Source organism: Dasypus novemcinctus, chromosome 25 (genome assembly GCF_030445035.2).
Source record: "Dasypus novemcinctus isolate mDasNov1 chromosome 25, mDasNov1.1.hap2, whole genome shotgun sequence".
In the NCBI taxonomy this organism is placed as follows: domain Eukaryota; kingdom Metazoa; phylum Chordata; class Mammalia; order Cingulata; family Dasypodidae; genus Dasypus; species Dasypus novemcinctus.
Genome location: NC_080697.1, coordinates 16110308 through 16124037, shown reverse-complemented (window position 1 = coordinate 16124037; position 13730 = coordinate 16110308). Strand labels below are relative to the sequence as shown.

The following is a 13730-nucleotide window of genomic DNA, read 5'->3' as shown; positions in this document are numbered from 1 at the left end:
AGACCAAGTACACATTGTACAGTCATTTGCCAATTATTAAGGAAGTTCATTGCCCAGGCAAATGGGGTATTCTCTTAGAATCTCTGCAAATAAAACATAGTCTTGATAGAGTACATGTAATTCCAGTACATGTAATGTTTATAGATTCTTTGCTGGGAATATTTTCATTCGTTCTTAGTCAAATTGGATCTCAGGCATTGGAAGTACAAACAAAGAGTTGGCCAAAGGGTATTTGCCTTTAAAATTTTTTTTCACAGTTGGGGTTTTGAGCCTGAATTGGACATGCATTGTTAAGATAATTTGTAGTTTGTGGAGGCATGTGCACTACTACAGAAAGGTTTCCTAGGTCTGTTAAGATATATGTATAAATTTCTAGATTAGTTATATTTAAAGTAAGGTTCAAAATAGAGTAAAGGGGACCTGGAGTCTAGTTTTTTTACTTGATATGCAATTATTGTTGCAGTTTTATTAAAATAAACTGAAGTGTTTGGAATGAGGGAGAAATTAGTTACTGGGTAGACCAAATGGGTTTGTTATGACAGAACTAGAATTCAACTACATTTCTTGCTGTAAGTATTGCCTGTGAAACCCTAACAACTACATTATCTTTTCAAGCATAGAGAGGGAATAGGAGAAAACGAAAGAAGAGTATTGCAAGGAAAGGCAATCATAGTGTTAGAAGGGTGCTTGGTCTGTGATCTTGGGAAAGCTGTCTACTTTGTAGTGTTGCCTGCTTCTGGGCAGCAGAGGACCCCGTCACTCTTCCGTTAAGATCGCCAGTAGATGTACAATTCCAGGAATATGGAGGAGTCCTCTTCTGTTGAGAGATGTGAACCCATGGTTCAAGACCTTGAAGTTGGACTGAAGTGAGTGGTAAGGAGTACTTGGTAGTCCTTTCCAGTGAGACTCAAAGGCAGTTTTTCATTGGTGTCATTTCCAGAAGACTCAGTCTCCAGGCTCTAAAGCATGTCAAGTGGAAAAAAGTTGGAAGGCTTTTTTCAGTAGTCTTTGGCATACTGCTTTAGGGCTTTACAATATTGAGTCAAATCAGAGTTTATCAGAGCAGGTGCTGTATGAGGGTCCATCATCAAGGAATTTAGTCTCCCAGTCCCTGTTTTATTAAGTAGTGAGCATATGATTTCCAATACGAGTATAGCCATTAAAGTTCTTTATTTTATGTTCTTTACTTTTAAGTGTCTTATTAGTTCTTGAATGATGTTGTTTTGGTCCTTGTTTTATTATACTCCAGTGTTCCGTAATTTCATTACGTTGGGTGTTGGAACAGTAGGTAGTAGTGGTGGTGAGCCACCTATACCCAGAAGTTCCTTGAATTTGAGTTAAACTAAGATGAATTTTAAAAATCATAATGGGGGAAACGGACTTTGGCCCAGTGGTTAGGGCGTCCGTCTACCATATGGGAGGTCCGCGGTTCAAACCCCGGGCCTCCTTGACCCGTGTGGAGCTGGCCATGCGCAGTGCTGATGCGCGCAAGGAGTGCCGTGCCAAGCAAGGGTGTCCCCCGCGTGGGGGAGCCCCCACGCGCAAGGAGTGCGCCCATGAGGAAAGCCGCCCAGCGTGAAAAGAAAGAGCAGCCTGCCCAGGAATGGCGCCGCCCACACTTCCCGTGCCGCTGACGACAACAGAAGCGGACAAAGAAACAAAAGCAGACAAAGAAACAAGACGCAGCAAATAGACACCAAGAACAGACAACCAGGGGAGGGGGGGAAATTAAATAAATAAATAAATCTTTAAAAAAAAAAATAAAAAATCATAATAGGTTCTAAAGTCACAACGTTTAAAATTTAGAAGGATGTGTGGTTAAAAAAAAAAAAGGCTAAAACTTCCTCTTCCCCTGTCTTTAGCATCTATTTCCTTTCCTCAGAGGCAATCAGTATGATAAATCATAGTGTAATCTTTCAGAGATATGCTGCTATGCTATGATTCATATCACTAAACAGATGTGATCATTTTTTCATGCAAAACAGTTTTCTTATTTGATTTTACAAATCTTAAGTTTCACTACATATGGAGGCATATTTGCAAGGACCTTAAATTTATTTCAACTATCTTAGTTTATTTTTTTTATCTGGATTAAGTTTTATCTTCATCATGGTGATTTGGTAATTTTTATCTATTAAAGTAAAAATATCTGAAATGTTGTGAAGCTGTTGGAAGGTCATCTTGTTTAGTTTAACAGATTATCTTCTGGTTCGGTTTTTCCCTCCAAGATGTAAAATCATCACCACAAGAAAGAAGACATTTAAACTGTTAAAAAATAAGTCACTGAATGTTTTGGGAGAATTTATTGAAGTGCCATGTTTATGTTAATGTGACAGTGACCCATGTTATTTGTTTTTTTAAGTTAAGGTAGCTTTTTATTATAAAAATAATAAATGATAGTGGTAGAAAAATATAGGAAGGTGTAAAATGGCAGGTGAATGTTTCTATATTGTCATCTACCTATAACCCAATCCCAGTTCACTGCCTGGAAGAAAGCGTTGTTAACAGCTTCTTGTATTACATTCTATCTGAGATTTTGTCTGCATATGAAGCATATGAAAACACGTTTATGTATTTCTTTTTAAAATTTTAATCATACTCTGTTTTACATAAGGCTCCTTAGGCAGAGCCTGAAACATGGATTCTTGTGGAAGTAATTTCTTGAGGTTGTACTCTCAGGTGAAATCTGTAAGGGAATGAGGGAGAAGCAGCATGGAGTACAGGAACAAATCTAGACCAGTGGTTCTCAGAGTCTGCTTCCTGGACCAGCAGCATCAGCACCAACTGGGACTTTATTATAAATGCAGATTTTTGGGCCCACTCTAGAGTTACTGAATCAGAAATTCTGAGGTGGGACCCACTAATCTGTACTTTAATAAGTCCTCTAGGTGATTTCGATTCATGACAAACTTTGAGAACAACTGGTTTAGAAAAAGTGGTGTGTTCACCTGAATTCTAGCCTTAGCTTGGAATTAGCCCACTGAAGCAAGGGAGGATTTGGGGTTTTTTCCTCCCCATTTTATTTAAAAAATTATGTGGTAAGATTGACTTTTTTCCTTTTGCACTGTTTTGTGCATTTTAACTCCTGTATTGATTCATGTTCCAGCCAACACAGGATATAGCACAGTTCATCACCCCCCACAAAATTCCTTTGTATTATTCCTTTATAGGTACACCCTACTCCTACCGTATCACCTGGAAACCATTGATCTGTTCCCCATCACTCTAGTTTGTCTTTTCCAGAATGTCATATTTTATATAGATCCATATAGTATGTAAGCTTTTGAGACAGACTTTTTTCAATTCAGCATAATGCCTTTGAAATTCACCCAAGTTGTTGTGTATCAGTAATTAGTTCCTTTTTATTACTAAGTAATATTCTGTCGTATGGATGTACTATATGATATGTGTTTATCCATTCACTTGAATGAACACGTGGATTGTTTCCAATTTTTAGCAATTATGAATAGAGTCGCTATGAACATTCATTTACAGGTTTTGTGAAAACATATGTTTTTATTTTTCTAGAGTTAAATACCTTAAAGTGGGATTGCTGGGTCATATGGTAAATACATGTTAACTTTATAAGAAACTGCTAAACTGTTTTCTGTAGTGGTGATAACATTTTTCATTCCTGCCAGCAATGCATGAGTTCCACTTGTTCCTCATTTTTGTCAGCACTTGATATTATCAGGTAAATTTTTTTAGCTATTCTAAGTGTGTTGCAGAACTTCATGAGCGTTTGCCTAATGACCAGTAGTGTTCAATATTTTTTCATCTGTTAATTTGTCATTTGTATATGAAGTGCCTGATCAAATTTTTTGCCCATTTTTAAAATTGGGTTATTTTCTTCTTGTTGAGTTTTGATATATGTATTTCTGGATGCAAGTCATTTGTCAGATACGTGATTTCCAAAATATTTTTCCTAGTCTACCTTACCTTCTCATTAAAAAAAATTTATTGAAGCATACCTCTCATACATAAACATATGTAAACAATAAGTATATAGTAATAGTTGTGAACATACAAAATAAACATATAATGTCATACAGGGCTCTTATACCTCAGCCTACTACCAATACCTTGCATTGTTGTTAAACATTTTGAACTAATGATTAAAGAGCATCCTCAAAATATTACTACTGACCAAAGTATTTTTCCCCCAACCCACCCTCTTATTATTATTGTTTTTTATATCATTTATATATGAACATACATAAATAATAAATGTTTAGTAAAAGTTGTGAACTTATAAAGTAAACATGCATAACATTATACAGGGGCCTATACATCAACCCTCCACCAACACCTTACATTGTCATGAGACATTTGTTAAAAATTATGAAAGGGTATCTTCAAAATCTTACTACTAATTATAGTCCTTATCTTACATTTGGTGTATTTTCTCCCCAACCCACCCTGTTATTTTTTAAATATATGTTTATGACAGAAGTTGTAAACTTACAAAACAATCATGCACATATGAAGAATTCCTAAACAACAACCCTCTATCAACATACCATACTGTGGTGGAATATTTGCTACAGATTATGAGATAATATCTAATTATTACCTGATCCATAGTGTACATTTGGCACAAATTTTCCATACTCCTCCATTATCAACACAGTACATCTTTGGCATAGATGCAAGAATATTATGTTATTACTGCTCATCACAGTCTATAGGTCTCTCCAGTTGTATTTTCCCATGCTTCTCCACATTCCCACCACCCTGCAATAGTGATGTACATTTGCTCTAGCTAATAGAGTACACTCTTGCATTTGTATCATCAGCCACAATCCTCATCCTCCTCTGTGCTATTCAGTCCCTAGATTATTCTCTAGCATTCTGTCAATTGGCATTTACATCCCTAGACTACCATTTTCAGCTACATCCCCGTTTATAAACCAGCTGTTACTCACCATAATGTGTTACTTCAACTCTATACATTTCCACACTTTTGCAGTAAAGCTAATTAAAATTTCTACATAATTAAATATCAGTACATTTCAGTCCTCCCCTTATCTCCTTAAGCGTACACCACCTACCACCAGGTCTTGAATATACTACATTTTCTTCTACAAGTTTTATGGTTCTTGTTTTGCCTCATTTAGAGTTAATTTTAGGTTAAGGTGTGAGATAGGGGTCCTCTTTCCTTCTTTTGGCTATGGATATGCAGTTATCTCCACATCATTTGTTGAATGCACTGTACTGCCTGAGCTGGATGGGTTTGACAGGCTAGTCAGAAGTCACTTCACCATACACATGAGGGTCTGTTTCTGAACTGTCAGTTTGGTTCCATTGGTCTGTGTGTCTGTCTTTATGCCATTGCCATGTTGTTTTTACCACTGTAGCTAGGTAAACATGATTGAAAGTCTGGAAATGAGAGTCCTCCAACTTTACTTTCCCTTTTTAAGATGTTTCTGGCTATTCATGACCCCTTACCCTTCCAAATAAATTTTATAATCGTGTTTTCCATTTATTTAAAAAATGCTGGTGGAATTTTTATCAGGATTGCATTGAATCTGTATATAAATTTGGGTAGAATGAGCATCTTAATGATATTTAGTCTTCCAATCTGTGAGCATGGAATATTCTTCCAATTATTTAGGCCTTTTTTGATTTCTCTTAACATTATTGAGCTGTAGTTTTCCGAATACAAGTGCTTTACATCATTGGTTAAGTTTATTCCTTAATATTTGGGTTTTATCTGCCATATTTTATTTTCACCAGTCTTTTGACACTTTTGGTTACCTTTATTGATATAATCTTCATTTACTAGACTCTATTCCAGGCCTCTCTCTCTTGTATTTTTTTTCAGGCTCTAGCACACCCTTTAGTATTTCCTGCAAATCTGATCTCTTGGTTACAAACTCTCTCGGTTTTCTGTTTATCTGTGAATATCCTAAACTTGCCCTCATTTTTGAAAGACAATCTTGCCAGATACAAGATTCTTGGCTGGAAGTTTTTCTCTTGCAGTATCTTAAATATATCATACTACTGTCTTCTTGCCTTCATGGTTTCTGGTAAAAACTCAGCACTTAATTTTATTGGGTATCCCTTATAAGTTTTCCATTGCTTTACTCTTGCTGCTCTCAGAATTCACTCTTTGTCTTTGGCATTTGACGTTCTGATTTGTATGTGTCTCAGAGTTGGTCTATTTGGATTTTTTCAGATGGGAGTATTTTGGATGGGAGTATGTTGTACTTCTTGGACATGGGTGTCTATGTCCTTCAATAGGGTTGGGAAATTTTCTACCATTATTTCTTCAAATATTCCTCTGCCCCTTCCCCCTTCTCTTTCTGGGACACCCATGACACATATGTTTGCTCTCATTTAGTTTTTGCTGTCATTTAGTTCCCCAAGACCTTGTTCAATTTTTCCATTCTTTTCTTCATCTATTGTTTTGTATGTTCATTTTCAGAGGCCATTTCTTCAAGCTCACCAATCCTCTGCCTCCTCAAATCTGCTATTAAATAATTTCAGTGTGTTTTTAATTTCATTTATTATATCTTTCATTCCCATAAGATCTATTTTTCTATGTATGCTTTCAAATTCTTCTTTGTGCTCATCCAATGTCTTCCTAATATCCTTAATCTCTTTAGCCATCTCACTGAATTTATTGAGATTTGTTTGAACATCTATAATCAAGTCCATTATGCCATCTGGAGGCTTATCTTGTTTCTTTAACTGGCTATATCTTCCTGTTTCTTGGTGTGGATTTTAATTTTTTGTTGGTGTCTTGGCATCTGGCTTACTAGAGTATTTGTTCTGGGTGCAGTTTTTCTCTTTAGTTTAGGGCTTCCTGCCATTTCTCCCTTGCTCATTGTGTAGTAGGAACCAAGGATGTAGTTGGTGCTGTAAGCTGTTAAGGCTCAAGCTGCCCTCATTACCCCAGGGACCAATGAAGCTTCTCCCAACATCCTCTTTTGCCAGGAGTAAGGACAAAAATACAGCTGTGTGGAATAATCCCAGTTGTACAGGCCTAGACGTAGTTGCCCAGAGAAATTGATGAAGCTTCATGCCCCTTTCTCCCCTGCATGGAGTGGGGATGGAGCTGCCTGTGTGGGCAGCAGTCTATGTAGTGCGAGTCCAAGACTATCGCAATTGCCCCAGTAGACTTCCGATTATTCAGTCTGTGCCAGCCACATGTAAGTGTAGGTACCTCAATAGTCTGGTGCAGGGCCCGCCACCTTCCTCCCTGACAGATGGTGCTGAAGGCTAGGCAAGGGCTGCAGGCCAATCTGGGTCAGAGAAGCTGGTCTCTACCGTCACTGTGATTTTTAGTCAGCCTGGCTTCCCTTCATGCTGCAGGTGGAGTCAAAATTATGACCACCAGCCTCTTTCTGACTTGGACAGATTCAAACTTTAGCTGTTCTTAGGGTTATTCTTCAGCCAGCTGAATTTACTAATCAGTAGCTGAAACTGGTGGCCAACAGTCTCTTCCTCCCCTGTTTTTGGGAAATGGAGCTTCCAATTCCAACCACAGAGTAGCTTCTGGGGCAGCTTGTGCTGCCAAAGTAGGATGATCACCAGCCTCCACGGCTTGACTGATAATTTCCTGGAGGCACTGGCACAGGTCCCCCGAAATTCTTCCCTTCCAGAGGTGGGTCTGGGGCTTATGTTAGAGCTCCAATCTGATCTGAATGGAAAGATTCAGTCCATCTCGCTTCCCCTAGGCTCAAGCTTTAGGATTATACTTTAGGATTATACTTTAGCCTGCCAAATTTACTACTCAATAGCTGAAGTTGGTACCCAGCTGTCTCTTCCTCCCCTCTTTTGGGAAAGTGGAGCTTCCAGTTCCAACCATGGTGTATTAGTCAGCCAAAGGGGTGCTGATGCAAATTACCAGAAATCGGTTGGTTTTTATAAAGGGTATTTATTTGGGGTAGGAGCTTATAGATATCAGGCCATAAAGCATAAGTTACTTCTCTCACCAAAGTCTATTTTCATGCGTTGGAGCAAGATGGCTGCCGGCGTCTGCGAGGGTTCAGGCTTCCTGGATTCCTCTGAGCTAGCTCATCTCTTTTCTTCACAAGGTCATCTGTAGACTATGAGGTTCCCTAGGCTTTGCCTCTCTCCACAAGGTCAGCTGTAGACTATCAGGCAAACGGCTCTCTCTCCCTGTTTTTCCAGCTTCAGCATCAAACTCCAACATTAAAAGCCCTAACATTAAGAACCCCTCCAACTCTGTCTTTTGCCATTCCTTTTATCTGTGAGTCCCCATCCATCAAAGGGCAAGGACTCAATGCCCTATTGATACAAGAGGTTTACTTGATATATCTGTGTGACTATTCCTTTGTCAATTCCATGCCATATTTATTACGGTAGCTTTATATTCTTAAACTTGAATAATGTGAATTCTTTCAACTTTATTCTTATTTTTAACAATGGTTTATGCTAGCTATTCTAGTTCTGTTGCTCTTCTATATAAGATTAATGATCATCTTGTCTATATCTACAGATAATCTGATCAAACCATCTGATTGGACCATTTGATTAGACCATCTCATTAGATGATTAATAAGTAGAAGACCTTTTTATGTAGGTCTTCTTGATTCTTTCCATCAGTGTTTTATAGTTTCCAGATTCAGACCCTGTATGTATTTTGTTAGATGTACACCTAAGTATTTAGTTTTTGTTGAAGATTCTGTCAATACTATTTTTTTTAAATTGGTTTACAATTGTGCAGTGCTGGCAATATAGAAATATGGTTAAATTTTATGTGTTGACCTTGTGTCTTGTGACTTTGTTAAACTCAGTTTTTATCTCTGGGCTTTTAAAGTAGATTTCTTTGGATTTTCTATGATCATACTATCTGCATGTAGGGATAGTTTTATATTTTCTTTTTCAAACTGCATGTCTTTTATTCATTTCCTTGACTGACTTTTCTGACTAAGATATCCCTTATAATGTTCAATAGAAGTGGTAGGAGTTCACATTCCTGTCTGTTACCAATCTTAGGGGGGAAACAGTCTTTCATCACTAAGTGTGAAGTTAGCTATTTTTTAAAAAATAGGTTCCCTTTATCAGTTTGAGAAAGTTATTTTTTAATCCTGGCTTGCTTAGAGTTTATCATTATGAATCAATATTGTATTTTATTGGATGCTCTTTCTGTATCCGATACAATCATGTGGGCTTTTTTCCTTTAAATTATTAATATGGTGAATTATATTGATGAATTTTTAAATGTTTATTTGGCTTTGCATCCCTGGGGTAAACCCCATTTGCTGCTGGGATTTTTGTATATTGCTGAGTGAAATTTCTACTATTTTGTTGAAGATTTGTTCTTTTTTTTTTTTTTAAAGACTTAATTTTTATTTCTCTCCCCTCTTCCCCGACCCCGCCCCCCGCTTCCATTGTCTGCTCTTTGTGTCCATTTGCTGCGTGTTCTTCTGTGTCCACGCGCATTCTTGTCAGAGGCAACGGGAATCTGTGTCTCTCTTTGTTGTGTCATCTTGCTGCATCAGCTTTCTGTGTGTGTAGTGCCACTCCTGGGCAGGCTGTGCTTTTTTCGCGCAGGGCAGCTCTCCTTGTGGGGGTGCACTCCTTGCTTGTGGGGCTCTCCTACATGGGGGACACTCTCACGTGGCACAGCATTCCTTGTGCACATCAGCACTGTGCATGGGCCATCTTACCACACAGATCAGGAGGCCCTGAGTTTGAACCCTGGGCCTCCCATATGGTAGGTGGACACTCTATCAGTTGAGCCAAATCCACTTCCCAAAGATTTGTTCTTGTTTGGTTGTTGAGGATTTTTGCAAATAAGGGATTTTGATTATGTTTTGATTTTTGTAATGTCTTTGTCTGGTTTTGATATCAGAATATTCTAATCCTTGTAAAATGAATTGAGAGGTGTTCTTTTCTTTTTTGGTAGAGATTATGTAGAATTGATGTTTTTTCTTCTAATACCACTTCTATTGCTGTTCCTTCATTCCCAGTGTTTCTGGTTTCCTTCTGATATTATTTCCCTTATTTCTGAAGAACTTCCTTTAGCAATTCATTTGTCATTTGGAATATGTCTGTTCAGCAGACGTTCTCTTAGTTGTCTTTCATTCTAGGAGGATATATCCTTTGGATATAGAATCCTAGTTTGATAGTCTTCCTTCAGCACTTTAAAAATGTTGTTCCACTGTCTTCTGGCATCCATAGTTTCTGATGAGAAATCCAGTCATTCATATCGTTGTTCCCCTGTAGGAGGGAAAGAACTGGCAGTGTGTATGTGTGTGCGCACATGTATATATATTTATATATACATATTAAGAGATTTATTGTAGGAATTGGCTCATGCAACCATGGGGATTGGAAAGTAAAAATTCCTTAGGGCAGGCCACGAGTTGGGAACTCGGTGGTATTGAATTCCCCGACAGATGCTACAGGTTGGGAAATCTAATGAAGGTAATGATGAATTCCCCAGGAGGTGCTGGCTGGCTGAAGTAGATAGAGAAATTCTTCCTTTTTAACTGCTGAAATAATCAGTACTTCCTTTAAGGCCTTCAACTCATTGGGTAAAACTTCTTTCATTGCATAAGGCAGTCTCTTTTGTTGATAGTAGATGTAATCAGATGTAGATGCAATCAGCTAATGATTTAAATTCCTGAAATAATCTCAGAATAACGTTCATGTCAGTTCTTGCTTGACCAAACAACTGGACATCATAATCTAAGTTGATGACATGATATGAACCATCACTGCAGGGGTAGGTAAACCTAGGCCCAAGGGCTGATGCCTGTTTATTTTTCTAAATGAAGTTTTATTGGAACAAAGCCATGTCCATTTGTCTATATATTGTCCGTGGTTGCTTTCATGCTACAGTGGCATTGTTGAGTGGTTGTAACAGACACCATATATGCTTAAAGTGTAAAATATTTATTCTTTGGCCGTTTAAGAAAAAAACTTGCAGCTCTCCGTCTTGTAGGTAATGTGTTCTTTTTCTCTGGTTTCTTTTAAGTGTTTTTCTTTATGCTTAGTTATCAGCAGTTGATTATGATGTGGCTTTGCCTTGTTTGGAATTTGCTCAGTTTCTTGAATTTGTTGATGTAGGTCTTCTGCCAAACTTGGGAAGTCTTTCAGCCACTATGTCTTCACACTCATTCATGTTTTCCTTCTGGAATTCTGATTAATATTTTTTAAATCTCCTTTTGCTTCTTTTCACATTGAATATTTTTATTGCTCTGTTTTCAAGTTCTCCAATTCTTCCCTTTGCCATTTCCATTCTGCTGTTGTATCTGTGCAGTGAGGTCCCCGCCCCCAATCATTAATACGTATTTTAGCATACTTCTAAACATTCCATTTGGTTCTTCTTTATATCTTCTATTTATTTGCTGGCACTTAATATTTTAACTTTTGTTTTAAACATGTCCACAATTGCTTATTCAAGCATTTTTAAAATACCTGCTTTAAAGTTATTATCTAATTATTTCAACATCTTGTCATCTTGTCATTGGCATATTTTGATTGTCTTTCCCATATAGATTTTCATGATTCTTCATATGCTGGATAATTTTGAAGGAAGGCAGGAAGGAATATATCCTTAGATCAGCCTGGGGATGCTTACTCTGTCAAATGCCAGAGAGAATTGACACTGGATAGGGAGCAGCAGATTCACTTCCTTCCTCACACTCTTCTGGGGCAGGTGATCATCATGTTGAATCATCTATTTTATTTAAACAATTCTCACACTCTTTCCTTTTACTGAGTGCAAGTAGTTGAATTTGTATTATTTAAATATTCATGTAGTACAACTCTACTATATATTTTTACCCAGGTGGTTTTAACAGTAACACAAAATTAAAGACTAATTTATAAAGTAGATTTTTAAAAGTCTATTTGTACATTATAGTTTATCAATGTGATGACTGTTTCATTTGATATCTCAGGTTGCTCTGAAATGTATTTTTATGTGCTATTTGATTTATGATTGAAAGATTTGCTTCCTGCGTTGAAGATACCATCATTTTGTCAGTTTAGATAATTTGTGCTTTGTTTTAGAAAGTTCTTTTTTAAAAAAGAAAACACACTAAGTCAAATAATGTCTATCATAACCTCCTTAGTGATCAAATGCATATTCTCCCTACTAGATTTATAAACTACCTGTGTAGTAATAATAACTAGAAAAGGAAAAGCAGCTACCATTTGTTCTGTGCTTATTTTAGTCTAGGCACTACTTAAATGAATGACTTCATTAAATCCTCCCACAGGAATGACAGCAGCATGGTGCTGGGGAATTTATATCTTTTATTCACTTCTGTTATATTCCTAATATCTCTAGCCATGCCTGGCACATATGACATACTCAGTATTTGTCAAGTGAGTGGCTATGTGAAATATGTATAATTTTTATGCCATTTTAGCAGTGAGGAATGTATCTTAGAGTGATTAAAGCACTTGCCTAAGAATAAACTTATGTTAATGAAACTACAGAGCCAGCCAATTGTCATTTTGGTACAGTAGGAATATGTTAATCTAACTGCAGCCAGAGCTGAGTAATAATACTATATTCATTAAATAGCTTTGGGTTAGTTTGGCAAACATTTTCTTAAAGGATCATATAGTAGATTTTTTAGGCTTTGAGGACCATACATCTCTGTAGCAACTACTCAGCTTTGCGTTGTAGCTTGAAAGTAGCCATTGTCTGTATGTAAATGAATGGACTGTTCTAGTAAAACTTTATTTGCAAAAACAGTGTCACATCAATCCTGGCCCAGGATTTCTAGAGTTGCTGCCCTCTCCTTTAGGTGATCTCTTACCGCCACTGCCTCATGTCATCACTTGTGTAGATGTGGGCCCTGAATTTGCATGTACTCCTTATAATATTCCAGATAATCCAGAAAGTTTCTATTAATTTTTTTGAAGATTAATTTAGAAATGAAAATAAAATTTTAAAAATTGTCATGAGAAATTTAGGCATTTCCAGGCATTCTTGGATTCTACTTTGAGAAAAAGCGTTATATAAGGGGTATAGTATACCATTCTTCTTGGGGGTATATTGTTAAGTAACTACTATGTGTGTTGAAGCTTTACTTTCAATAATATAGGAAAGGGCCATCTTAATTATCAAAATATTAATTGCAGTAAGTTAAAGAATATATTCAGATTTTTAACTTTGATATAACTAAATTTTTTCCAGACAACTTGCTTTAATAAATATGTAATTCATGTAGTCATTTAATTTGTGTTTCTAACATATAATGGGTTGATTTGTAACAGTTTAACCAACTTAGGGGAATTATTTGGCTTAATGCTATTTGTCTAGGTATTTTTTCTTTGTAGAGTAAGGCAATCTTCAGCTGAAATTGGTATGAATTTTGCGTTAACAGGGTCCATGTAATGGGCTATTTGTATTCTGGCTTTTCAGGCACAGGAACTTAAAGCCACACGCTACAAGCAACAATTACGTAAGAATTTTAATGTAAGGGTTAGAATTCACTTTACTACTGAGTTGTATGCCCTTGGGCAAGTTATCTTTTCTAGGCATCTGTTTCCTAATCTATAAAATGGGGATAATAATGAAAATAATATCAGCAATAGGAGAGTTGTGAGGATTAGATGAGATAATGCATGTAGAATTTAATAAAATGACTGGCATAATTGCCAGCGTAACTATTACCCTGTTATAGAAAAGTTACATTTAGGAGTTCTTTGAGTTTGGGAATGAATACCTTTTTGTTTAATATTGTTTTATATAAAAATAGAATATTTTATTTACATAGTTCACGTATAAGCTA

The 13730-nt window shown here is 36.8% G+C and overlaps 1 protein-coding gene across 11 annotated transcripts in view; it reads left to right on the top strand.

Annotated features, from left to right (window-relative positions):
• Window positions 1-13730, top strand: part of DTNB (dystrobrevin beta) — a 350467-nt gene that overhangs the window by 41109 nt on the left and 295628 nt on the right. The gene's annotated exons all lie outside the window — the stretch shown is intronic.